This window comes from Triticum aestivum, chromosome 2D (assembly GCF_018294505.1).
Source record: "Triticum aestivum cultivar Chinese Spring chromosome 2D, IWGSC CS RefSeq v2.1, whole genome shotgun sequence".
Taxonomy (NCBI): domain Eukaryota; kingdom Viridiplantae; phylum Streptophyta; class Magnoliopsida; order Poales; family Poaceae; genus Triticum; species Triticum aestivum.
Window position 1 is genome coordinate 476,932,961 of NC_057799.1, and position 24,837 is coordinate 476,957,797.

The 24,837-nt window shown below is 45.9% G+C and overlaps 1 pseudogene; it reads right to left on the reverse strand.

The window, feature by feature from the left end:
* Nucleotides 1-3,046: 3,046 nt before the first annotated feature.
* LOC123055857 (probable serine/threonine-protein kinase kinX) overlaps nucleotides 3,047-24,837 on the reverse strand; it is a 33,666-nt pseudogene continuing 11,875 nt past the window's right edge.

Sequence of the window (24,837 nt, forward strand, 5' to 3'; positions counted from 1 at the left end):
GCAGAAAACATTTTTTGGGTGGATGGCTTGGCACGGAAAGCTTATACAGAGGCATATCATGATTGTGTCTCCTTTGAAACAACCTACATGACCAATATGTACAACATGCCTTTTGCTTCGTTCATTGGAATCAACCATCATGGGCAATCTTTCATGTTGGGTTGCGCGTTTGTAAGGCAAGAAATGGAGACTAGCTTTGATTGGGTTTTTGGAGCTTTCCTAGAGGCTATGAATGGAAGGGCACCAGATAACATAATTACTGATCAGGATGTGGCAATGAAAGAGTCCATAAAGAACATATTCCCCACAAGTGTACACTGATGTTGTCGGTGGCACATCATGAAAAAAGCTCAAGAGAAAATTGGATGGTTGCTAGGCCGGAACCCGGGATTGTCTGAAGATTTCAACCTTTGCGTTGATTTCAGTTTCACACCAGATGAGTTTGAACAGAATTGGGCTGTGTTGATGATGAAATATGAGGCAATTACACACACCCATTTTGAGAAGCTATATGAATATAGGAACACTTGGGTGCCATGTTACTTCAAGCATAGATTTTTCCCGTTCTTGCAGTCTACACAATGAAGTGAGGGGTTCAATGCAGTCTTGAAGCGGTATGTCAACCCTCACAAATCAATTCTGAACTTTGTCAAGCAGTACCACAAAATACAGACGCGCATCCTCGTCAAGGAAGGGTGCAATGACTACAGGACAGAACATCTGGATCTTGACATGTGGTCACAATTCCCAATAGAGAAGCAGGCATACAAGACATATACTAGAGATCTTTACTGCAAGTTCCGTGATGAGTTTTCGATGATTGGACGGTACAATGCATTCCAAATTGGTGTGGAAACGTTTGAGCTGAGACCAAATACGGAATGGGTTGTGAAGTATGGTTCCAGGAACTACTTGGTGATGGCAAAAATACCCGAGGGACAATTTTCGTGTGAGTGTACCAAAATGGAGAGGGATGGCATCCTTTGTTGTCACATACTGAAAGTGTTCACACATATTGGGCTTGATGTCATCCCGGAGAAGTACATGTTGACGCGTTGGACGCCAATTGCTGTGCCAAGTGTGCCAAGTGCCACTAGCCAACAACCTGATGTAATGCCTCCTGCCTCTCTAAAGGAAATTAGGCATGCTAACATGACCTCAGACTTCCAAAAACTAGCAAAGTTTGCTTGTGGTTCTGATGCAGCAAAAGACATTGTTGATAAACACATGCGTGCAGCGCAGACAGAGATTGTGCAGCTGAACAAGTCTAGAAGGAAAAAAAGGGCTGCAAGAGAGGCAGGTCCGTCCGCTGGTGATAACAACCAGGATCCTCCCGTGCCGCCTACATCTACAGGGCCTACTCCAGCAACTACCCCTACTGGACATGCTCCACTGCCTACTCCCATGGGCCGTGGTGGACCACCTCCTCCCATGGAACGTGCTGGTCGTGGTCCACCATGTCCTCCCATGGGTCATGCTGCTCATGCTCCAGTGCCTCCTCCCATGGGTCGTGCTGAACAGAATCCTCCGATGGGTCATGGTGGGCCACGTGTGAGTAATGCTTCGGCATCTCTTCCTATGGGTAACACAACACAGGGCCATACTAACTGCACTGAGCGGATGTCGCCTACGAGCAACGACGATGAGGTTGCAACTCATAGGGATCCACTAAAGTCCACTACAAAAGGGAGGGCAAGGAGTAGACGCTATCATTCAGCTCTTGAACTGCACCCAAAAAGGAAAAACAGGTGCAGCTACTGCAACTCAGATAGGCGCAATGCTGCTGGCTGCCCTACGAAGTTGGCGTGACAACTTGGTGACATATAAGCAGTAGATAAAATGGAGGAAGCATCAAAAAAAATTCTGGCTTTGCACTGTTAGGACATGGATGGAACTATGAAGATCCAGCAACAAAAAACTGCTTTGGAAACTTCTTCTTTACGTTGTTTAAACTTAGCATCTGGCCCATTTGTATTTCATGTTAAAAAAGTCGTGTATGCTATCACTTTGCTATGTGTGAGGCTATCTATTTACCCATTTATGCCTCTATTGGCAAATTTACACATTTACGCATGCAACATAGTAAAAAGAAAAAATGTTACTATGTGTGTTGTCCTTTACTAATTGATTGTTTGATGGTTTACCAGAACCAAAAAGGGTTGTGCAAGTTAATTAGTATCAATGTGCAAGTATCTTCCCTGTATGTGCAAGCGTAACATCTCCAAGTACTATGCCATGTAAAATAGAAAAAGGAAAAGGAATAAAATTGTATCATTCTTAGGGTTAGAAAATAACACCATCAAAACAACAGTACAAAAGAAAACAGAATGTGCAACCTGGGGCAAAAACCCCCAGATGAAATTGTGCAACTGAACTTGTGCTAGGTGTGCAACTGTATGAGTACCATTGTGCAACTATCATGCAGACCGATGGTATCGGATAAAAGAAGGAGCAAAAACAGAACTTACTCATTGTACCGTAGAACGTCCTTCCATGGGGCTTTGTTGAGAGTAGAGTCAACCATCTTGTAGGTCATTATCCTCCTCATGCTTAGGCACTCTTTTGGTTCGTAGTTTGGCAATTGTCTCCCATTCCAAATGCTAGTATTGAACAACATGAACACACCACATTCATTGCTGTGCAAGAAAAAAAAGAAAAAGACATTTGTTATTCGACGTGAGTTGGGGCCATAATCGTAAAAAGAAAACTAACAACCTTGCTTTTGCAAGACCGTGTTCTTGACCATGCAACTTTGTCCCCCTAAAAAATGTGGAACTACCCATTGATATATGTGCAACTGTATGAATACTCTGTGCAACTATATAACTTGGTTGGTGCCAAAAAATGTGCAACTACCCATTGATCTGTGTGCAACTGTATGAATACTTTGTGCAAGTTGATGGTTTGGGTTGGTGCCAACAAATGTGCAACTACCCATTAATCTATGTGCAACTGTATGACTACTTTTTGCAACTAGATGGGTTAGAAGGAGCACTAACCAACTATAAAAAACAAAAAAGAGAGGAAAATGACGTGAATGCATGACTTACTTCCCGAGTTGCTTGGGTACATCAATGTCGACGACCTGAAAGTGACTGATGTTATGCTTTGGGTAGCGCTGCTTCCATAAACACCTCACCGCCCCCGCTATAGTTGAAGAACAGTGCATTAAGTCGAGGTTGTCGAGCTTCCTCCAAGAATCTAGCACCTCGAAACGCTGATCCCTTAAGTTGAGGTTAAACACCCAGTAGTGTCTGCCTCCTTCTTGATCATTGGGATCAGCGAACTCGAGCACAGGGAGCATCACCTGCACATATTGACAGCACATGAAAAAAGAAGGTAAAAAGTTGTCCAGAACTGACCAGTGAAAAGCCAAGAGCTATTATGCAACACGAAAAGTTCAAAAAACACAAAGTTGTGTGGCCAGAAAAAACTGACCATATCTTGACGGTCTAGGTGATTAATCTTCTCAAATTTAGAATGTATCTCAGCAGCATTGTATATCCCTTGCTGCAAGCGTGTCTACATTTGAATAAATGAGTCTTAGGAAACACATTGTAAAAAAGGAAGGGACAAAAGGAACTTGCAATGAACAAGAACAACAGTTCTCATTAAACTTACAGCAACCCTCAGTGGCATGATGACCTTCTTTGAGTCCTTAGGTAAGTTTTCTCTGATCTGGATAAGACCAGCTTCGACAACACCATTAGATAGCCATTTGGTAGGCTTCATTGAGTCAGCCAACTCTTTTAGGCTCAGAAAGAACCCATCATAGTTAATGATTTCAGGGCTGTTTCGGAAAACAATGCGAGGGCAAAGAAAAAAGAACAAAAAACAGGATTAACTAGTTGCCGTAAAACGCGTGAAAAAGTGAATAAAAATGAGTAATTGTTGTTAAGGTGTGCAGGGCATGATGTGCCAACTGTATAACTACTGTTGTGCAAGTGATGTTGAATGGAACTGCAAGTACAAAAGATGACTTCTGCAACTGCAAAAAAATTGAATTACTACTGTAGTGCTACCATTACATATGTCTATGACAAGATAATAAAAGATGTTCAACTGTATTACCATTTTTTTCAAGCAATCAATAAAACATGAAGATGCAAACGTAACAGACTGATTTACCACAAAATGCATTAGTTTTACCTTGTTTTTGTGACGTTTGCTCCAGGTATATTCCTTACATAATAGAGAACTGCCGCATAAAGCCTGTTCACTTGTTCATTGCAAGTGAACGTCTTTGTTTTATTGTAGTCGATGTAGGGAGACCTCTGGACAGCAGCTGGCTTGATTATCCTCCTTGTGCGTTTTTGCACTGGTGGGCCGGATGTGGTACTGCCGGACCCACTTGCACCCCCTAGAACACCTGTCACATCTGGGGTGTGAAACTCGTCTGGAGAATCCAAAATTATGATATGAATTGGTGCCTTCCCAGTGACCACCTTATCTGCAGCAACACAATCCTCTCTCACAGTTTCCAAATCCCAATCAGCTAGCTCACTGCTCTTAGATAACCCTGCCTCTTGTGGTGTCACTTGTGATTTGTTAGGCTCGTCCACTGTGGCAACTAGGGGTCATCATCAAGATCCAAACCCAAGTCAAATGGTGGAGCGTTGCAGAACCCATCGCCGTGATATGATCTTGCTGATGATGCTCTACGAATGGGATGTACGCTGTTATTCTCTCCTTGGACATCCTTGGGTGCATCACCTGCTGACTTGGTTCGTGCAATTATGCTTGGCGGCGGTCTTGGCGGTATACACTACAAAAAAAAGACACATCCGTGACATTTTGGGCCGAACGAAATTTTTTTCTGTCATACATATGACACTTCTATGACGATAATTGTGACAAAACCCGGTATCATCATAGATGTGGTGGGCTCCTACTTCTATGACAAAAAATCATGACAGAAAATGGGCTTTTCGTCCTGGGCGGGCCGGAGACGCAGCTGCATGACATTCTTTGGGTCGTCCATGACGAAAAAAACCGTGGTAGAAGCGAGGGCGAGGAAAATTTCGAGGAGTTCCCGGTTATGGTGGGAGGTCGGGGGCCGAGCGATGCGCGTTTCTCTCGTACACATACACGCGTGTGTGCAGGCGTTGGCTCTAACTTAACCCGAGCGAGGCATTGGGCTCTAACTGAACCCGAGTGATTGCACTGCAGGCTACGCGTTACTGAACCCGAGCGATCGATCGATGGCTGTTAACTGAACCCGATCGAGCGATTCCTTCGCTACTGCTGCTAACTGAAGCCGATCGATGCTGCCTCTGGATGAACAGTGAGCGTTGCTGGGGGGGTTTGGATGAATAGTTCCTGGTGGGGGTGGATGAACAGGACCCCGTGGTGTTGCCTCTGGATGAACAGGACCCCGATCGATCGAGCCAGTTGGGACTGGTTGAACAGGACCCCGTGGAGGGCAGGATGAACAGGACCACCCCGTGGAGGGCAGAATGAACAGTAGACGGTGGAGGGCTGGATGAACAGTAGCCCGTGGAGGGGTGGTTGAATAGGAGCCCGTGGAGAGGGCTGGTTGAACAGTAGCCGGTGGAGTAGCGCGTGGTGGAGGCTGGATGAACAGGAGCCCGTGGATGAACAGTCGCAGGTGGAGGCTGGAGGAGGTCGACGGTGGATGAACAGTAGCCCGTGGAGGCTAGAAGGGGTCGACGGTGGAGATGAACAGTGTCCCATGGAGTCCCGTTTTGCGGTACGCCACACCCCTCCCGATGAACAGGACCCCCGTTTCGACTGTAGCGCTCCAACACAAGTCTGTTTCCTCCGTTTTGCATACGCCACACCCCTCCCGATCAACAGGACCCTCGTTTCGACCGTAGGAGGTCCATTTCCTCCATTTTGCGGTACGCCAGACCCCTCCCGATGAACAGGATCCCGTTTCAAACGTGGCCGGTCGAACACAAGGTCGTTTCCTCCGTTCTGCGGTACACCAGGCCTTGTTTCCATCGGTTGTTCCGTCCAAGTCCTCCCGATGAACACTACGACGCATTTCATTCCGACCCAGCCGGTTGGCTCCCCATGAACACGACGACGACGTTGTTTCTCCGTTCCGACCCAGCCATGTACACGAGCCCTGGCCGTATGTATGCGCGAGTAGGCGTTCGAGACCCCGCCCGTATGTACGTATGTGGCCGTATTTTCTTTCCTGCACACTGGCCGCTGTACGTACGTGTACATGCTACGTGCGCGCCTCTACTACTACACGTGCACGCCTCTACATCGACCAGTATGTACGTACACGTTCGCGACCAGGATGACAATGCTATGTCCGCTTCGACCAAGTGGGTCCCGACTGTCAGGCACTTCCTTGCCTGCGAAGATGTAGCTGGTGGGTCCCAGCAGTCAGGGGGGCAAATCATTTTTTTTGCCCGGACGCACTTCCTTGCGTGCGAAGATGTAGCTGGTGGGTCCCTGCAGTCAGGGGGAAATGTTTTTTCGCGAAATACGGTGGCCCGTCCGGTGGGTCCCCGCTGTCAGGTGGAGGAAATAATTATTTTCCGCGTAATAAGGAGGCACTTCCTTGCTGCGGCTGTGGACCCAGCTGTCAGCCTCTCCATGTACAGTCCACGTCCGATGGAAGCCGTTCCTTGACCACGTTGACCACGCCGCGCCGAGAGCACCAGGGCGGTGGACGACGGCGAGGCCTAGGAAGGGGATGACGCGGAGCCGGGAAAGACGCGGCAGTGGAAGCCCGCGCGGAGAGGAGTACGAGAGTTCACTGGTTCGGCTGTGGTGTGAGGCCGCCGTCGCCGCAGGGCCTGGCCAGCGGTGGGAATAGTAGGGGCGGTGAGTTCTCCGCGGCAGCACAGCTGGCCACGGGAGGCAGGAGCATGCGGCACGACTGGCGCTGCTTTGGGCGGCTGGAGCAACAAGACCAGAGGTTGAAGAAGCACTACGGCCGTTGGATGGACATCATACGGTCACTGGAGCTAGAATCGTGCATATTGACTAAGTTAACAAAGCCCTCCGTCCCCGTCAACTTAGTAGGCCCACAAGTCAGCCTGCCACTATACTGGGTCCCAGCTAGCAGGGGGAGTATTCATTTTTTTGTGCGTAATAAGGACGCACTTCCTTACGTGCGAAGATATAGCTGGTGGGTCTGAGCTGTCAGCGGCGGTAACGTTTTTTTGCGAAATACAGAGGCCCTTTCGGTGGGTCCCAGATGTCAGGTGGAGGAATCATTATTTTGCGCGTAATAAGGAGGCATTTCCTTGCGTGCGGCCATGGACCCAGCTGTCAGCCTCTCCACATACAGTCCACTTCAGATGCATGTTGGTCGTTGACCACGTTGACCAGGCCGCGCCGGGAGCACCAGGGCGGTGGACGACGGCGAGGCCTAGGAAGGGAACGACATGGAGGCAGGGAAGACTCGGCAGTTGTTTCCCACGTGGAGGGGAGTACGACTATACGAGGGTTTACTGGTTCGTCTGCCGTCGCCGGAGAATAACAACAGGTGTGGGTGAGTAGAGGGATGGCTAGGCCAGCGATGGGAGTACGGTGGGGCGGTGAAGCCTGCGCGGTAGCACAGCCGGCCGCGGGGAGGAGGGAGCAGGCAGTCCCGCCGGCACTTGTTTGAGCGGCTGGAGCAGGAAGAGCAGAGATTGAAGAAGCACGACGGCCGTTGGATGGACATCCAACAGTCACTGCTTGTGCGTCAACCTTTTTTTAGGAAAGCCTCAAATCTATGGAAAACAGCATACAACCCATCTGCCATTATTTCTAATAATTTACAGCCCATTTGCTAATTCTGAAGGTTTTTTTGGAGCCCATATTCTTTTTGTTAGCATTACAGCCCATATTGTGGCCACGGTTAAAAAATTATACGAAATGTTACATATTTCGGTGCGGTCCGAACTATTTTTAATCCCGAAATTTTGAGTCACATTCAAACTGATTTTAAAAATAAATGTATATCAATATAAAATCCAACAAATTGTCCACGCATAAAAATTAATGCAATTTAAAATCTTGAAATGAAAAAAAGTAATTTGAAAGTAATTGCCAGTTTGATGTGTTTTAAAAATGTACAGCCCATTTCTCATTACTGATAGGACATTTTCTCGTCCAGCCGAATGAAGCTCTCCTCGTCTTGAAAGATTTGCAGCCCAATAGGCCTGACAAAGCGACTTACTTGGAAAATCACAAAAAAACTGGGCTAGCCATTTTCAGAAAGAAAAAAAAACTACTGGGCTGGTCTGTGGTAAACATAAAAGAGAAGGCTCTTTAGACATGCCAGAGTGCCCCGCACAGCCCAGTTGACACCCTGCTTCGTCTCAAAAACAAATTAGATAAATGCGACAACAAATATGGCGATTCATAAAAATGCCACTGCAATTTCCAAACTTTGAAAAATGCCACTGCAATTTTTGCAAACTTTGGAAAATTCCACTGCAATTTGCAAACTTTGAAAAACGCCACTCCAGACTACGAAAAATGCCACTGGGGATGGCATGAAATGGCATTTTCCAAAGTTTGGAAATTGCAATGGCATTTCTTAGAAACACCATATTTGGAGTGGCATTTATCAAATTAACCCAAAACAAAAATAACTGGGCGAGCTGCTGGGTCCCTGATGTCAGCCACTCGTTGTGCAACTCTCTCGTTTATTGACTACGTTGACAATGGCATGGGACCCAGATGTCAGAAATCCATTACGAGGAGCCATTTTTTTATTGGATTGAAATAAGGAGGCACTTTGCTTGCGTACTGCCATGACCTTGGCGGGTCCCTGTTGTCATCCTCTCCACGTACAATCATCTCCTGGTTGTGTACGCGTCAACTTGTTAGGTCCACAAGTCAGCCTCTAAACCCGTGGAGGACAAATACAACCCATTTAAAAAAATAACAGCCCATTCCATATGTTCAAATGGAAAGTTCAACATTCAGAGCAAAGTAACAGGTCTGATCCACATATAGAGTACTGAACTTCCACGTTGACAACCATCATAGCCAAGTTAACTATCTACTTCCACTAATACTCTAGTAGCGTACAAGTACTAACTTACTCTTAGCTAACTAGACGATGCCAGCCGCCATCTGCGGTACACGCTAAACGCCGGCACTGGCGTCCTCCGCCTCGCCTCGGACTTGCCAGAGGTGCGATAGGGCGCGTTGCTCGCGCGCGTTGGCCCTTTCCATGCCGGCGTGGTCCACCGAAGCTTCGGCTTCTAAGCGGGAAACCCACTTGGCGAGCTGGTAGTAAAAATCGGCGTCGCAAACGCGTGCGTGCCCGACAGCCTCCAGGGCTATTTGCCGGGCGCTGGCCTCCACGTAGTCGGCCCACGTGCGGGCGCTCTGCTCGCGACTTAGAGCGTCGGTGCGCTGCTGCTCCATGTCCCGCTGGCGGCGCAAATCGGCGATACACTGCTCATCCGCCAAGCGGTCGCGCTCCAACAACTCCTGCTCCTCTGCCAGGCGGTCGCGCTCCAACAAGTCCTCGATCTCCACATTGCCATCTAAAGATCGATAGAATGCCTCCTCCCTCCGTCTGCCTTCCGGTGAAAAACCGAACACTAGTTCCGGCGGTGACCGCCTCCGGCCACGCCTATCGCGGACGGGCGGGGGCATGGCGGACGTGGCGAGAGCGAGGATAAGTGGCGAGCAACGTCGGGCTGGTGGGGGCTTATGAGGATAGGGCGAGTTGGGTCACGGTGCCACCATAGAAGGCCGAGAAACAGTACTTATAAGCGGAAGGTAGCGCGACGGTCATCAGAATTCAATGCATAATGAAGCAGGCATGGCTTAGCGCGCCAGCTTGCCGTGGAAAACTAGAGAAACTGAAATTCTGACTATGTCGTCCCGTCCCGTCCGTGCTGGGTCGCACGCCGGCCTTACGGTCAAACGAGTGCACTCGAATCATCTCCCTCCTTGTCAATAATGATTCCACGGATTTAAAAGGCCTGCAACAATTAAAGCACATCTTTTTTTGCATCAGTTAGTTGCCTTAATTATGGCCGGCTGCATGCGGGCACTCAAAATCGCTCGCAGCCAGTACGCGGAGCAGCATGCAACGAGTCGCAGCCGAGGGCATTAATTGATGAACTTTAGCTAGGAGATAAGGCATTTGCGAACGTTTTTGCTAGCAGTTTCTTCAGATTCGCATGGCATTTTCTTCAGAGCAGCTTGTTAGTTTCTTCAGAGGTAGGCATTTCTATTCAAAAAACTGCCACTTCGGATCTTGCGTCGCAACTAAAACAGCCAGGAGCGCATTAGTAGGCTAGCTAGTGATCGATCGGTAACTTGTAAACACTGAGCGAACAGATATAAGGAACAGTTAATGCATCTCAATGATTCACAGATCATATACAAATATGTAGCTCCAAAAGCAAAGATCAGCCACAACTAAAACCAACTAGTACGATTCCCATACATAAGATCAACATGTTAATGGATCTCAATGATTCACAGATCTTATACAAATATGTAGCTCCAAAAGCAAAGATCTAGAAAAAACATATGTTCTTCCTACTAACATGGATGCTTCTCTTGGCCAACATTCAGTACAGACTGAATGACAAATTTGTTTGTGAAGTCTACAATTCCTCTTGCAAACGTAAGTGGTTTCACCAATAGCTGGAACCATGGGAATGAACCACACATGATGGAGGAACATCCACTGCAATATGATTTGGTCTTCTCTCGATCACACGGCGAGACTATTTTCGGAATACAAACTTTAACTTAGGCAAAATGATGCCCATTGTATAATCAGACCAAAGCAATGAAGCACCTAGTGTTGGCCAATAAATAGTACAGTACTACTTTTCTGCAGTCCATGAAGTGACTATCCAATCTTTCTGTGTCTATTTTCAAATGGCACTGCATGTAGTGACTATACTATTCTCTTGTGCAGTTCAACCAAAATTGCGGTCACTTTGTGTGTTTGCTAAATAGCAACGGGCAGACATCTCTGTTTGCACAAATATCAAGCAGCTAGTAAACATATACCCCACCTTGTATTTTCGGTTTAAACATGTCTCTTCCGCTTAGATCTGTCATGTTTTGCACTGGACAATTTGATACAGTCATGTTTTGCCCTGGACAATTTCATACTGAATTGATTTGCTTGTTCAGAGCAGAAATATAGCGCCTATTCTTCATCAGACCAAGGATATCCATGTTCGCAGTGATGGAAGAGGTGAAATCGATACAACCAAAATTGAGCATCCAGTCATTGAATCATGTCCTGCACCTCCAATGTAGGTCCACTAGTATTACTATCTGATGACAGTACAAAAAGAGTAGCAAGATAGTAGCAAACCATGTACCTTCTTAATGAACAGCTCATAGTGCCACCAATTGGATATAAAGGTTTGGGAGAAAACATGCTCCTAATGTTGAACCAGTTGGACTTTTTGTGCAGTTCCACTAAACTCGAGCATCCCTGTTTGCATAGATATTGAAAGTGTGATTACTATAAAAGTGGCACTAGTTGAAGCATAGACTCACAAATATAAGCATTCCAATTTCTTAATGGGAAAAGGTAGCAAGACTGTTTCTAACCACCTTTTTGAAGGAATAAATAAGGCAACAGAGGCTGATGTCAGAAAGGTATATATAGTTCTTTCTGAAAGAATGATCGATTCCTGACCTTTCCTCTTCTTTTAAGCATATTTTGTGCAGTTCAACTAAAATAAAATGCCATCACCGCCTTGACAATTCAGTGACACTGTACAAAAGGAAATGACTTAACATTACATCATGATGTCAGGTATGTAGTCGACAGGCATTAGAGACAAACTTACAGACCTCCTCCGATAACATAATGAACATTAATTTTAACAAAGGTGTGACTAGCTTTACCGGGATAATTTGAGTGAACTCTACACCCTCTGTTCCTTAATATAAGAGGTTTTTGCAGTTCAGTTTAAAGTACCCAAACGTCTACTAGTATTTAGAAAAACATGTAGTAGTTTTCTTGAGCACATATCTGGGAAAGCTTGCCACCCTTTATTTATGTCCATACGCTAATGCAACACCATTCGAAATTTCGAATACTACAAATATACACTAATCCAGTGGCTAGTGCAACAGTAGAGTAGTTATTTTATTACAGGGTACAGTACAATGGTTTTACTGAACAGATTTCAATAAACTCTGGCACTGGAAGATTTCTATAAGAATTAACAATACAAAATGTAAAGGTAACACATTTCAGCATTGGTATACTAGCTGTGCATGAGCATTAAACCAAATACAAAAGTCTGAAGGTAACTAGCATTATTAAGTAATGACAGTATAAAAAAATTGCAAACCATGTACCTCCAAGGTAAATATCATTTCGAACTCGGGGGGACCTTAAAAATTGCTATCCCAATCTTGATAATCGATCAAACATAAAAACTTGATCGAACGAATTAAGAGAACAGCCGGAGGAGGAGGTGCCCACTCTTAACCTTTCCTCTTGTCTTCATAATTTTTTGTGCAGTTTAACCAAAATAAAATGACATCAGCGCCTTGGCATTTTGGTGACACTGTACAAAAAAATTAACTTATCTCATGAAAGTGAGGTATGTAATCTATAAGCATTAACAGTGCAAAAATCTGAAGGTAGTAACAAGTTTCATCGTTGGTATACTGGCTGTGCAACATCATTAGAATGCCTTAGTTGAAAAATCTTTAATACATCCACAATCAACAGCTAACCCTGAAATAATCCAGTGACATTAAATGGCATTGCTTAAATTTATCGGTGGCATTAGACTGAGGTGCGGCATTAGTTAAATGTGGCATCACTTTAGCAGTAGCATTGCTTGACTTGACTGTTGGCGTTATACTAACAGCAAAAAAGTTAGACTAAGAGCATGCGAGGCCCATTCGGAGAGTGGGCGCACCAGTACGATGTACCTCCACGGATGCATAGAGTGGTGAGGGAGGTATGGTTGCCCAGAGCAACAAATATCCAGGCAGCATATGTGGATTACGTCCCATTTTTGTTATGTTTAGCCACCTTTTTCCTATGTGAGGACAACAAACCGATCGACCTGGTCATTCTCTATTGCGTTGTCATGCCTTTCTACCCTTCTTTAACCAAGAGACACGAGACTCGTTCCTTAGCTACTGATTTTCCCCTTCTCAACCTAGATGCGGGTTCGATGCCTACTCTCTTGGACAGTACAGTCTCCCTTCCTTTCCTTATTCAACCCAGACATGGATTAGTCTGCATGAAGTAGGGTTTCCTTTAATAGTGCAAATTAAGGTTTTCGTCTGCGTGACCAGCAGAGCAGAGGATAGCAAATTGGGAATATGGTGGAGTGGAAAAAGATCCACATGCAGCGACATGGCAGATGGGGCAATAGAACAAGGGTATGGTTCGAAAAGAGGTAGCATACCTGAGGGTCGGCGGGAAGTGGCTTCGCTCGTGGTCATCGTCCTCCACACGCACTACGACAACGAGCTCGGGGACGGAGGCCATCCCGCGCGGGCGCTAGGTCTGAGAGGACGGCCTTGTCGTCAGTGCGTGACCTCGCTCGCTGACGACGAGTGCGTCAACACTGCACGTCCTTTTCTTCCCCGGCGGATCTGTGGCCACCGGTGAGGAGGGAGAGAGAGGCCGTCTTTTTTAGATTTGGAGAGAGGGTGATAGTGTGAGAAGCAAGTGGGCAGCCCTTAGCAAGAAAGCTCTGAAGCTCCAGCCTATATATCTTTTTATACTACTAGTACTAGAGGTGGAGTAGTGGTAGAGTAGTTTATATTTTCTCTGCAAACAGTACCAGTTAGTCGTGCTTCAAAACTGAACAACACGCCATTAAAAAATAAAGTCGAGAAATAATGCGGCACCTCGGGCCAACGCGGCCAGATCGCATTTTGCACGAGAAATTACACACGATGTTTCGTTGACATGTGGTCCCGTTCCAACATGTCAGTGAGACGACGGCGAGTCCTTTTGTACAATTTATGAAAGGACGTGTAGGCCAGGGCGCCTCTTCGTGTACCGTGGCAAACTGGCAACCGTCCACCGACTCTTCGCCTTTCCCTCTCGATTTGGAACTGTTGTCGCACGCTCTTCCTCCCTCCTCCATTTGCCTTCACCCTTCCTTCTGCCATTCTTCGATCGTCTTCTCCATGGAGGGACCAAGCCGGAAACGACCCCGTTATTCTTGCCCCGATCTGAAAGATGATGTGGTGGGGGAACTCATTGATCGGTGCGACGTCATCACCTCGGCTAGCATGGCAGGTTCGTTCAAGCCCATTCTCGACTCAACTAATAACATCATTACAAGGAACCCAAGGGTCCAGGAGCGGTTTGATCTCCCTTATCTTCTTCGCTATAAGCATGTTCGCATGGGCGCGGACGACGGAGGCCTCGCCTTGTGCAAGTTGATGCCGCTTGATAATGATACGTGTGATGTCAAGATGCCATCGCTTAAGGGTAAGTCCTGGGCTGGCACAAATGGAGATTGGGTTGTTTATATTGGGTACAATTGCGAGTGGGAACTTGTGAATGTGTACACTCATCAGCGGATTCCACTTCCAAAAATCTCCGAGTGCCCTGAGGTTGAGCACACAGATGATCTACGTACGTTCAAATACGATCATGGTGACTATCGTCTACTGAAGATAGCAATTTGTCGATTTCCCAACCGCTCTTGGAATTACAAGAACTATCAAGTTGTTGCTATCTTCGACAAGCTTGTTGCCGTCCTTCATGGTTCGACTGGATGGATATTGCTCAAAAAACAGTTTCTATACACGGATGTGTACTGTGATGCAATTGAATACGAGGATCTTGTGTTTGCTGCCACCGCTCGTGGCACTGTTTTTGCATGGGATCCTCGTAGTTTCGGTACGTTTGTCTTCCACCATAATTATAATTGTTTCATCCACATGCATGCGGGTTAGCAAGTTTCCCTTTACTAATTAACCTCCTTCTTGTGTTTCCAAGGTCCTGTGAACATTCCACCACCTATACTTGAAAAAATTTATAAGCAAGGGGGAGATGACGATGGTGATGATCACGAGCATGAGGAGGAGCAGAACTTATATACTCAGTGGCGCCTGGCAACTAATTTCGATGGATCACCTCTTCTTGTCTGTATACAGTGCACTCAGACTGTTACTACTGAGGAAGCAGGTGTTGTCTCCCATGGTCGCCCTCTCCTGACCTATTCCAACACCCGTTGCATGGTATTCAGGATGGATACTAGTGTGCTAGCACAAACACCTTCTCCCTGGTTCAGTATTGATAGTCTTGGAACAAACTCGCTCTTCCTTGGACCAAACTATCCAATGATGGTGAAAGGCGATCCAGCTGCTGTTGACACAACGTTACTACCATTTATGAGAAGCAATTGTATCTATACCTCGGACATTTCGGTGGTTCCCTACCCTGGTCCTGATATATGCCGCTTCAGCCTGGATGATCAGTCCTGCGTTGCTCTCGATATTGACAATAGCTGGCCCTTCCCAGAGCACCTATGGTTCAAAGCAAGCGTTTCCAACGCCGAGGATTGGTTGAGTTGAAGTTCATTTCATTTCTTGTTATTTGTTGTGTGATGAAAACTTTAGTATTTGCTAGAATGTTTTGTTGGAAATAATCTATAATCCAACATGTATCCTCGTTGTCGTTGTGTGTTGATGACTTGTTGTATTTAATGAATGGTACATTTCAGTTGCGAATGCATGTCATAGACTCAATTTATGAATGGTTTTCGAGTCACTTCTTGGAGTGTGAGTACCGTAGTAGTATAGCCAGCATCCGGTTAGTATATGAAGTTGCCACATCACATAGAGCCAACCTAATATTGGAGTATGCTAGCCCTCCACCGGCGCGCCGCTTCAAATGGCGGAGGAAGTGAGAGGTCGCGTCACCTTGTGTCCAGATCTGAGATGCCACGTGTACCAGATGAATGACTCCAAGTTCGATCACCGTGATGTTAGGTGCGAGCCCAGGAACACTGTTGGAGAGACCCCCCTCATAATTTTCCTACACTGGTCATTTGATTCATAGGATAGAATGCTATAGGATTTTTTCCTATGTAATCATCTTTTAATTGGCAATCTAGCATCCACTCCAACTTTTGTTTCACTTCCTTTGTTCCTACGAAGAGAGTACTTGCTCTAAATGATGTGCCGCTGCAAGAGCCGCCTATATTTATTAACCATGCTCTAAAAAGGTGGACCAGCTTTGGCTATAGTAGTACTGTAATAGGTTAGTAGGTGACCTTGCGCTTGGCTCTTCTCCTCTTCCGGAAGTCGAACAATAATGATGGTACTACAGTAGTACTTCTGGCAATCTGACACCAAATGAACTGCTGCACGTCCACTGCTTGTAAGCAAAAGTTTCTCCTCGTGCGGCGAGCCACCGTGCACGCGTTGGCGAGGGAGAAGGCGTAGTAAGCAAGCTTCTCGTCGTTCTGCGAGTTGACGGGACACATCAAAGTTATTTATTAGTACTCTTGGAGTAAACTCGCTCTTCCTTGAACAAAACTATCCAATGATGGTGAAAGCCGATCCAGCTGCTGTTGACACAACGTTACTACCATTTATGAGAAGCAACTGTATCTATACATCGGGCATTTCGGTGGTTACCTACCCTGGCCGTGATATAGTAGGCCGCTTCAGCCTAGATGATCAGTCCTGCATTGGCCTCGAGATTTACAATAGCTGGCCCTTCCCAGAGAATCACTTGTGGTTCAAAGCAAGCGTTTCCAACGCCGAGGATTGGTTGAGTTGAAGTTCATTTCATTGCTTGTTATTTGTTGTGTGATGAAAACTTTAGTATTTATAATCTATCCTCGTTGTTGTTGTGGGTTGATGACCTGTTCTATATAATAAAATGATATGCCTGTGATAAACTTACTAAATTTATGAATGGCTATCGAGTCGCTTCTCTGAGTGGGTGCTGCGACGAGGCAAAAAAATATTTTCCGAATACATAATTGTACGTGCAATGCAACAGGTTATCGGATGAGGCCAATCAACAATAGTACACTATTTGTACTAGCTTCACATGTTGCACTATCTCTACGTCTACATACGTAATACAACAATTTTTAAACTTGAGACCAGCCACCCATCCTCACAAAGAACACTTTTTAACCTAGCACAGACTCCAGGAAATTTGGCCACAGTGTGAGGTGGGCCATATGTTAATGTGTTCGCTGTACGTAACCAGCACCTCGAATCCTCGATACTATTACTATAAGTAGTACTAGGAGTAGTAGGGTGGCATGGGCCAGAACAAGCATTCACGTCCAAGAGTACGGCACACACCACCAGCACGACCTCCATCTGACACCTATTTCTTGGAGTCCGTGCTACAGCAATCTCTTCAACCTAGTCGTTTCTCTAACTCAGCCATCGCGCGGCGGGCGAGGTGGGGGTTTGCCGATAGTCGGTTTTCTCAACTGCGGTCCCACTTGTAAGGCCAACTCCAACGCACGACCCCAAACGGACCTCTGTTTTGCCCGGATTCTGTCCGTTTGGGTAGCGCAATGGCATCGTGTCCGGGCCATTTCTCGGATGCGGTGGTCATGCGCCGAACGCGCAACCGCATCCCGGCCGCGTACATTTTTCTTTGCAAACACATATCTTTTTTTCATCATTGATTTTTTGGTACATGGAAATACATCACCAAAATTTTGACTAGAAATGCAAGACCAAAGAAAACAAGAACCACAAGAATACATTTTAGAAGATATCCAACTTCCATAACTGCTCCTGTAAGTTGGATTAGTGCCTTCTTGATGCATTCATTGTTGATCTGCGGAGGCTCGATCTTGCGTGCTTCTTTCTTCTTCGAGTGTAAAGAAGTAGACGTGTCTAGCCTCTATTCTATCAACAAGTGCACTAGTCTCATCTCTAGCCTCTATGCTAGCTAAAAGTGCTAGAACATCTACTAAATTGTGCTCTATCAATGTATCATTGTACTCTTCTTCCCAATACCAAAACTTGCATCCATTCTACACAATAAAATTTTAAGTTAGCACAACTAGTCTAATCCGAGAGCACAATCGAAGATTTGGTCGAGTTCTTCCTCCTTTTGCCAACACGTGGGACATCCAGTATCCAGGTCATGTCATGCAAGAAAATAGAGTGGTAGGTGAAGCCACGTGATGTGCATCTTGGGTTAAACTGTAAATAGAATCTTACTACTCTTGAGTAACTCCAAAAGCGGCCATCGAAGATCTTTATTGGATTTGTTTTTCATCACCAGCACGTCGAGGTGAAAGATGTGCAGGTTCAGTGGGTCCCCTTGCGTTTTCACTGACATGTGGGACCGCATATGAGCAAACAGACGATGGGCTCCGCGCGTCTGCTGGCTGGCTGAGAAGAGAGATAGAGGAGGGCCGAGCACGGACTCCAGGAAATTTTTTCTACGTACTCGATATAGTGGAGTAACCAGCACCTCGATATAGTGGGGTGGCATGGGCCATAACTAGCATTCATGTCTAGCAGTACGGCACACGCCACCCACACGAGTCCCATCCGACACCATTTTCTTGGAGTCCGTGCTAGCTACAGCCATCTCTTCTCCCTCCTGTTTTCTCAGCCATCGCGCAGTGGGCGGGGTGGGGGTTTGCCGATAGTCGGTTTGCTCAACTGCGGTCCCACTTGTAAGTGAAAATGCAACACAGCACGCATTCCCCCTTGAGCGGCGTGCCGGACAAACCGTATGGGGGTGCGAAGCGAACACGGCAGGCTTTTCCTTTTGAACTTGTAACTTGTAAAATTTGGTTCTGCTCCATGGGGAGACCGATAGATAGAAATAACGATTTTCCCTAGAGTAATGAGAAGTTTGGTTCTGGCACGGTTCATGCATGGAGTACGTAGGAAAATTATGAAGTGATGCGAAAGGTAAGATAATTACTAGTAGTACCATATACTACTACATGGATTTGACGGAAAGATAAAGATACATACGGATCCATCAACGACATCCTCACGCCCTAGTGCACCGGGTCACCAACCGACGTGTGAGGAGCAGCGGCGTTGGCGGCAAGCTCAACGTGCTTCTAAAAAATGCCGTCTAAGGTTGCCCTGCGGTCCAAGAAGGCCAGCGTCCTATCGTCCTCCTCTTGCATGTAGTAGTCCTTGTGGACGATTTGCGCGTAGACGTGGGTGATTATGTTGATGGTGTCTTGCTACGCCAGGCGCTGCGCGGCGAGCGCGACCTCGAGGTGGACATTCTCCGGCGCGACGGCAGGCAGTCGCAGGGCCACCAGTGCGTCGAAGAGGTTGTCACCATAGAGGCTGTTGAGGGTGGCAGGCATCGCAGAGCCTGGGCGCATGGGCTGGAGGCGTACGTCAAGGTCGTCCGCGAGCTTCTTGATGACGGTGAACTTGTCGAGGAAGCCGACGAGGACCTCGTCGAACAAGAAGACGAAGCTGTCATCCAAGCGGCCCCTCGCCCTGGCGGCCTCAAGCACTACCTGGAGACATTCCTCGGTGCCAGGATGCAGGCCGGCGTCGTGGACCATCTGGCATAGCCGGCTGATGCTCGCGCTCATCGCCTCCATGTGTCTAGCTTCTAGTCAACTGATCTTGCGATTGGAGTGATCACTCTTGCCCTTAGGTGCGTAGGTGCGTAGGATTTCATAGATTGGACTGGCGGGAGCCTTTATATGAGAAGTGCAGACTGCGTTGAATTCACGTGCGTGTTGGCCATCTACTCCTCGCCCCTCTACTGCACCTGCCTTTGGCTGTATGACAGGTTGGCCAGCCACCCGTTGGACCCACGTGTCATACACCCAAAGGCAGGTGCAGTAAGTCAATGAAGCTGCGTCCCCCTCCGTGCCCGTGCATGCTTTCAATGACTTGAGACTACCAAACATCACATGCGGTGGTTAGTTCATTGCATGTAATCCTATTAAGTAGCAAAAAGACATTAAGTTACCTCGCCGATAGGAATAAAACAATACACCATGTATTTATTTACAGAGGGAGTATAGCCAGCATCCGGTTAGTATATGAAGTTGCCAGATCACATAGAGCCAACCTAATATTGGAGTATGCTAGCCCTCCATCGGCGCGCCGCTTCAAATGGCGGAGGAAGTGAGAGGTCGCGTCACCTTGTGTCTAGATCTGAGATGCCACGTGTACCAGATGAATGACTCCAAGTTCGACCACCGTGATGTTAGGTGCGAGCCAAGGAACACTGTTGGAGAGACCCCCCTCATAATTTTCCTACATTGTCGACGACGAGGTGCCTATGGTGACTTCGTAAATTTCAAGATGATAGTGCCGTGCGTGTGTGCGTTCTTAGGGGTGAGTGTATGCGCGTGTATATGAGCGCTTGCGTTTGTACTGTGTAAAAAAAACGTAAATGCGTGTCAAAAAGAGACTGGTCAGTATACTCAATATTGTGCACCTCGGAGAGGAAAACGATAGAACTAGTACGTATTTATTTACGGTGCAGATTCACTCATTTTGCTCCATATGTACTCCATCTCGGTGTAGTCTAGTGACTTGTTGAAATCTCTAGAAGGGCAAATACTCCTTTCTGGTTTACAGGGCTATACTAGCAAGTAGTTGTACGTACTAGTACAATAGTGGGCTCACATAGCAATTTTGTCTCATGCAAGAGCCTGGCTATATGCGTGCTCCAATGTTCACAACTGCAACGTTCGGTTTGCGCTTGGCTCTTCGCCTCTTCGAGAAGACGAACAATGATGTTACTACTGCTGCTTCTACAGTGTCGAATCCACTGCTGCATGTCCGTCCACCGCGAGCGGGACAGATAGCTTGTTGTAGAAGTACTACTAAGCAAAAGCCTGTCCTCATTTGCGAGCAACCGCGCGCATGGGTGAGGGAGAAGGCGTGTAGTAAAATCAAGCTTCTCCTCATTGTACGAGTTGACGCGACACATCATAGCACTGGCCCCACATGCTTGCCTCTAAACTTGGCTGAAAGACCCGCAGTGTACAATATATGTGCTGCAACCTCTAACATTTACCCACCACAAATTAAAATATATGTGGTCGTATGCATCGTTCTGATGCAGAGGCCGGGGAGTCCCCCCTTTTCGAAAAATAACATTAAAATATATATTCCTGTCTTGACCAGATGAGCGTGCAAACTACAATCACCAGGGTGTCAGGTAGGGCCAGAAGACTATTTTAATATTTTTAAAAAAACTTCGAGACGGCCACATAGCATGGAGCCGACCCCAACGATTTTAAGCTTACAGGCACGGTACACGCTATCCTAGACTACTCTACACATGAAACTGCCACACGAGCGTCCGGGCTGCGCTTGGCTCTTCGCCTCTTCGGGAAGTCGAACAATGATGGAGTACTACTGCACTAGAGGAGTACTACAGTACGCTTCTGGCCATCTGACACCGATTGAACTGCTGCATGTCCACCGCGTGCGGGAGGGAGAGCGTGTAGCGAAAGCTTCTCCTAGTCTTGCCAGCCACCACGCTCATGGGCGAGGGAGGGACGCTCCTGCCTTTGCGTGTATGACAGGTGGGCCCGACAGGTGTGTGGCCAACCTGTCATACAGCCAAAGGCAGGTGCAGTTAAGTCCGCGAGGGAGAGGATAATCGAACTTCTCGTTGATGTACGAGTTGACGCGACACATCAAAGCACTGCCCTCGATATATTTCAATACTTTGCGTTTACCGATGCATTAATTACAACGCATGCATGCATGCCGTGACTCTCCTTTTAATACTTGCATGTGTTGATTTAATGCACCTTGAAGTAGTATAAAATATGTGACGGTAAAGCTTTGTAATACCCCGGCCCAAGTCGAGAGATGGTTGTGCACGAGGAGGGCGAGATCATGCAGACCGAACCGGACCCGACGATGGAGCTCTCTAAGGTCTCGATGGACCTCACCGTGCTCCACTGCCCCTTGTGCCTCCGCCCCTTGAATTGTGGTTTCTCAACGAGTTGTGCTGAACTTCTTCTGAATTGTGGTGGTTTTCAGTAATGAAAATCGGAAGGGGCAAGCCCTTCTTTGATCAAAAAAATTAATCGTCCTTATATATTCATCAGTCTTGCTATAAGTCGCAGTAGATGCTATATAGGTCCGTCGGATCTTACATCAAGATCCGTGCTTTCATATTTTCTTTTTTCTCTCTTAAATCTCAGTCGAAGAGACATAGCCACGCCATTAAACAGAGGCTCGGGCGCCATTAATGGAGACCTTGGGAGAGAGGTGGACGGCAGATGGAGGTCAAAGGGCTCTCCTCCCGATAAGCACGCGCAGGGGTCTGATCGCACGCCTCTCGTACTCAAATAGCTACCCTGCACGGCGCCTCCTAGCTAATAAAAAATGGGGACGCGTGGCGGCACGTAAATGGTACTAGTAAGTAGAACGCCCACGGTTTCAATAATACTTGTGTTTCCGATTGTAACGTGACAGCACTTGTTCCAAAATGACTTTGTTGATTGTTAATGTGTGCGCCTTCGCAAATCGGACTGCAAATTTACCACAGCATGTTGGTGCCATGTCATGGTACCAAGCCAAGTTTCATTATTTTCATGCGTGTTTTGGATTTACAGGAATTAAAAAACTAAGTTTCTCCATGTTTCCAACCCAGCCACGACGCCCAGAATTTTGAATTTCATTCCCATTTCTTGCATGGAACCTAGAAATTTACCCGAGGACACACATGTGATTTTTCAACCAACTTTGGTGCACTGGAACATGTGCTTGTATTTCAAATTTGAATTATGCACACAAAGGTGACACGTTCCCTCCCAGAACCACGAGCCTTCTTGAGAGAAGCTCCGATTTGCAAGAAGCTTATACCAAAATTTGTTCCTATTCGGCCAATTTTTTTTACCACGGCATGGTACTACCATGACATGACACCATGCCAAGTTTCATGATTTTAAAACCAAGTTTCTCAATGTTCTCGACCGAGCCACGATGCCCAGATGTTTGAATTTTATTCTCATTTTTTGCATGGGACCTACTCCCTCCTTCCATCTATATAGGGCCTAATGTGTTTCTCAAGACAGCCTTTGACTATTGACAAGATTAATAGCACATGAGATGTATACTATGAAAATTATATTATTGGAAGCTCCTTTGACATACAAATTTGAAGGTATGCTTTGTGTAAGTTGCATGTCATATATTATTGCTCTAACGTTTGGTCAAAGTTAGCCTCGAAAAACGCATTAGGACCTATATAGATGGAAGGAGGGAGTAGAAATTCACCCGAGGACACAAATGTGATTTTTCAACCAACTTTGGTGCACGGGAGCATGTGCTTGTAGTTCAAATTTGAATTATGCACATTAAATGACCAAAAACTCAATTAATGTGTAAATAAGGCCAAACGAAGCCGGAATAATTCCAAAATTTAACAGGGCACTCATGTAGTTCTATGTTGCCTTTGTAAATAAACTCAAGGGGGACAATGTATATCGTTTCGCACTCAAAGGTGGCACGTTCCCTCTCAGAACCACGAGCCTTCTTGAGAGAAGCTTCGGTTTGCAAGAAGCTTATACCAAAATCTGTTCCTATTCGGCCAATTTTTTTACCACAACATGGTAGTACCATGACATGATATCCATGCCAAGTTTCATGATTTTCAGACGTGTTTTGGATTTACAAGAATTTTAAAACCAAGTTTCTCAATGTTCTCAGCCGAGCCACGATGCCCAGATGTTTTAATTTTATTCTCATTTCTTGCATGGGACCTAGAAATTCACCCGAGGACACAAATGTGAATTTTGAACCAACTTTGGTGCACGAGAGCATGTGCTTGTAGTTCAAATTTGACTTATGCACATTAAATGACCAGAAACTCAATTAATGTATAAAAAACGACAAACGAACCCGGAATAATTCCAAAATTTAACAGGGCACTAATGTAGTTCTATGTTGCCTTTGTTAAGAAACTCAAGGGGGGCAGCGTATATCGTTTCACACTCAAAGGTGGCACGTTCCCTCTTAGAACCACAAGCTTCCAAATCGGCCCAATTTTTTACCACAACATGTTAGTGCCATGACATGACACCATGCCAAGTTTCATGATTTCCAGGCGAGTTTTGGATTTACATGAATTTAAAATCAAAGTTTCTCGATGTTCTCGACCGAGTCATGACGCCCAGATGTGTGAATTTCATTCTCATTTCTTCCATGGGACCTAGAAATTCAACCAAGGACACACATGTGATTTTTCAACCCACTTTGGTGCACCGGAGCATGTGCATGCAATTCATATTTAGATTATGCACATTAAAAGTCCAGAAACTCAATTAATGTATAAAAAGGCCAAATGAACCTGAAATAATTCCAAAATTTAACAGGGCACTCATATAGTTCTATGTTGCCTCTGTAAATAAAATCAGGGGGGAGGCAGCGTATATCGTTTCGCACACAAAGGTGACACGTTCCCTCTCGGAACCATGAGGCTTGTTGAGAGAATCTCCGGTTTTGCAAGAGGCTTATACCAAAACTTGTCCCAATTCAGCCAAAAATTATACGTATGAAAACAGGGTTTAGATTATCCCAAACATCTCGCTACCTAGACCAATAATGTACTATGATTTGAATTCAACATAAAATGGATACAAATATTTGAATTGGAGAGCGTATGGTACATGTAGTTCATAGTGAAATATGATTACTGCTATATGTATGTTTTTTATTATCAAGATAATATTTAAATTATTGTATAACTTGACAACAATCGTATTCAAATAAGGAAAATTGATTCAAATTTAATCCATATGGTAGACGACAATATATATGTTCACATGGTGGAGTAAAATGTTCATATATGATGGAAGATCAAAATGTACGACTACATCAATTATAAACCGCAAGGTCACCTAACGATATATTTGAATTCAACATAACGTGGATTCAAAAATTGAAATTCGAGATCATGGCATCTGTAATCATATAAAA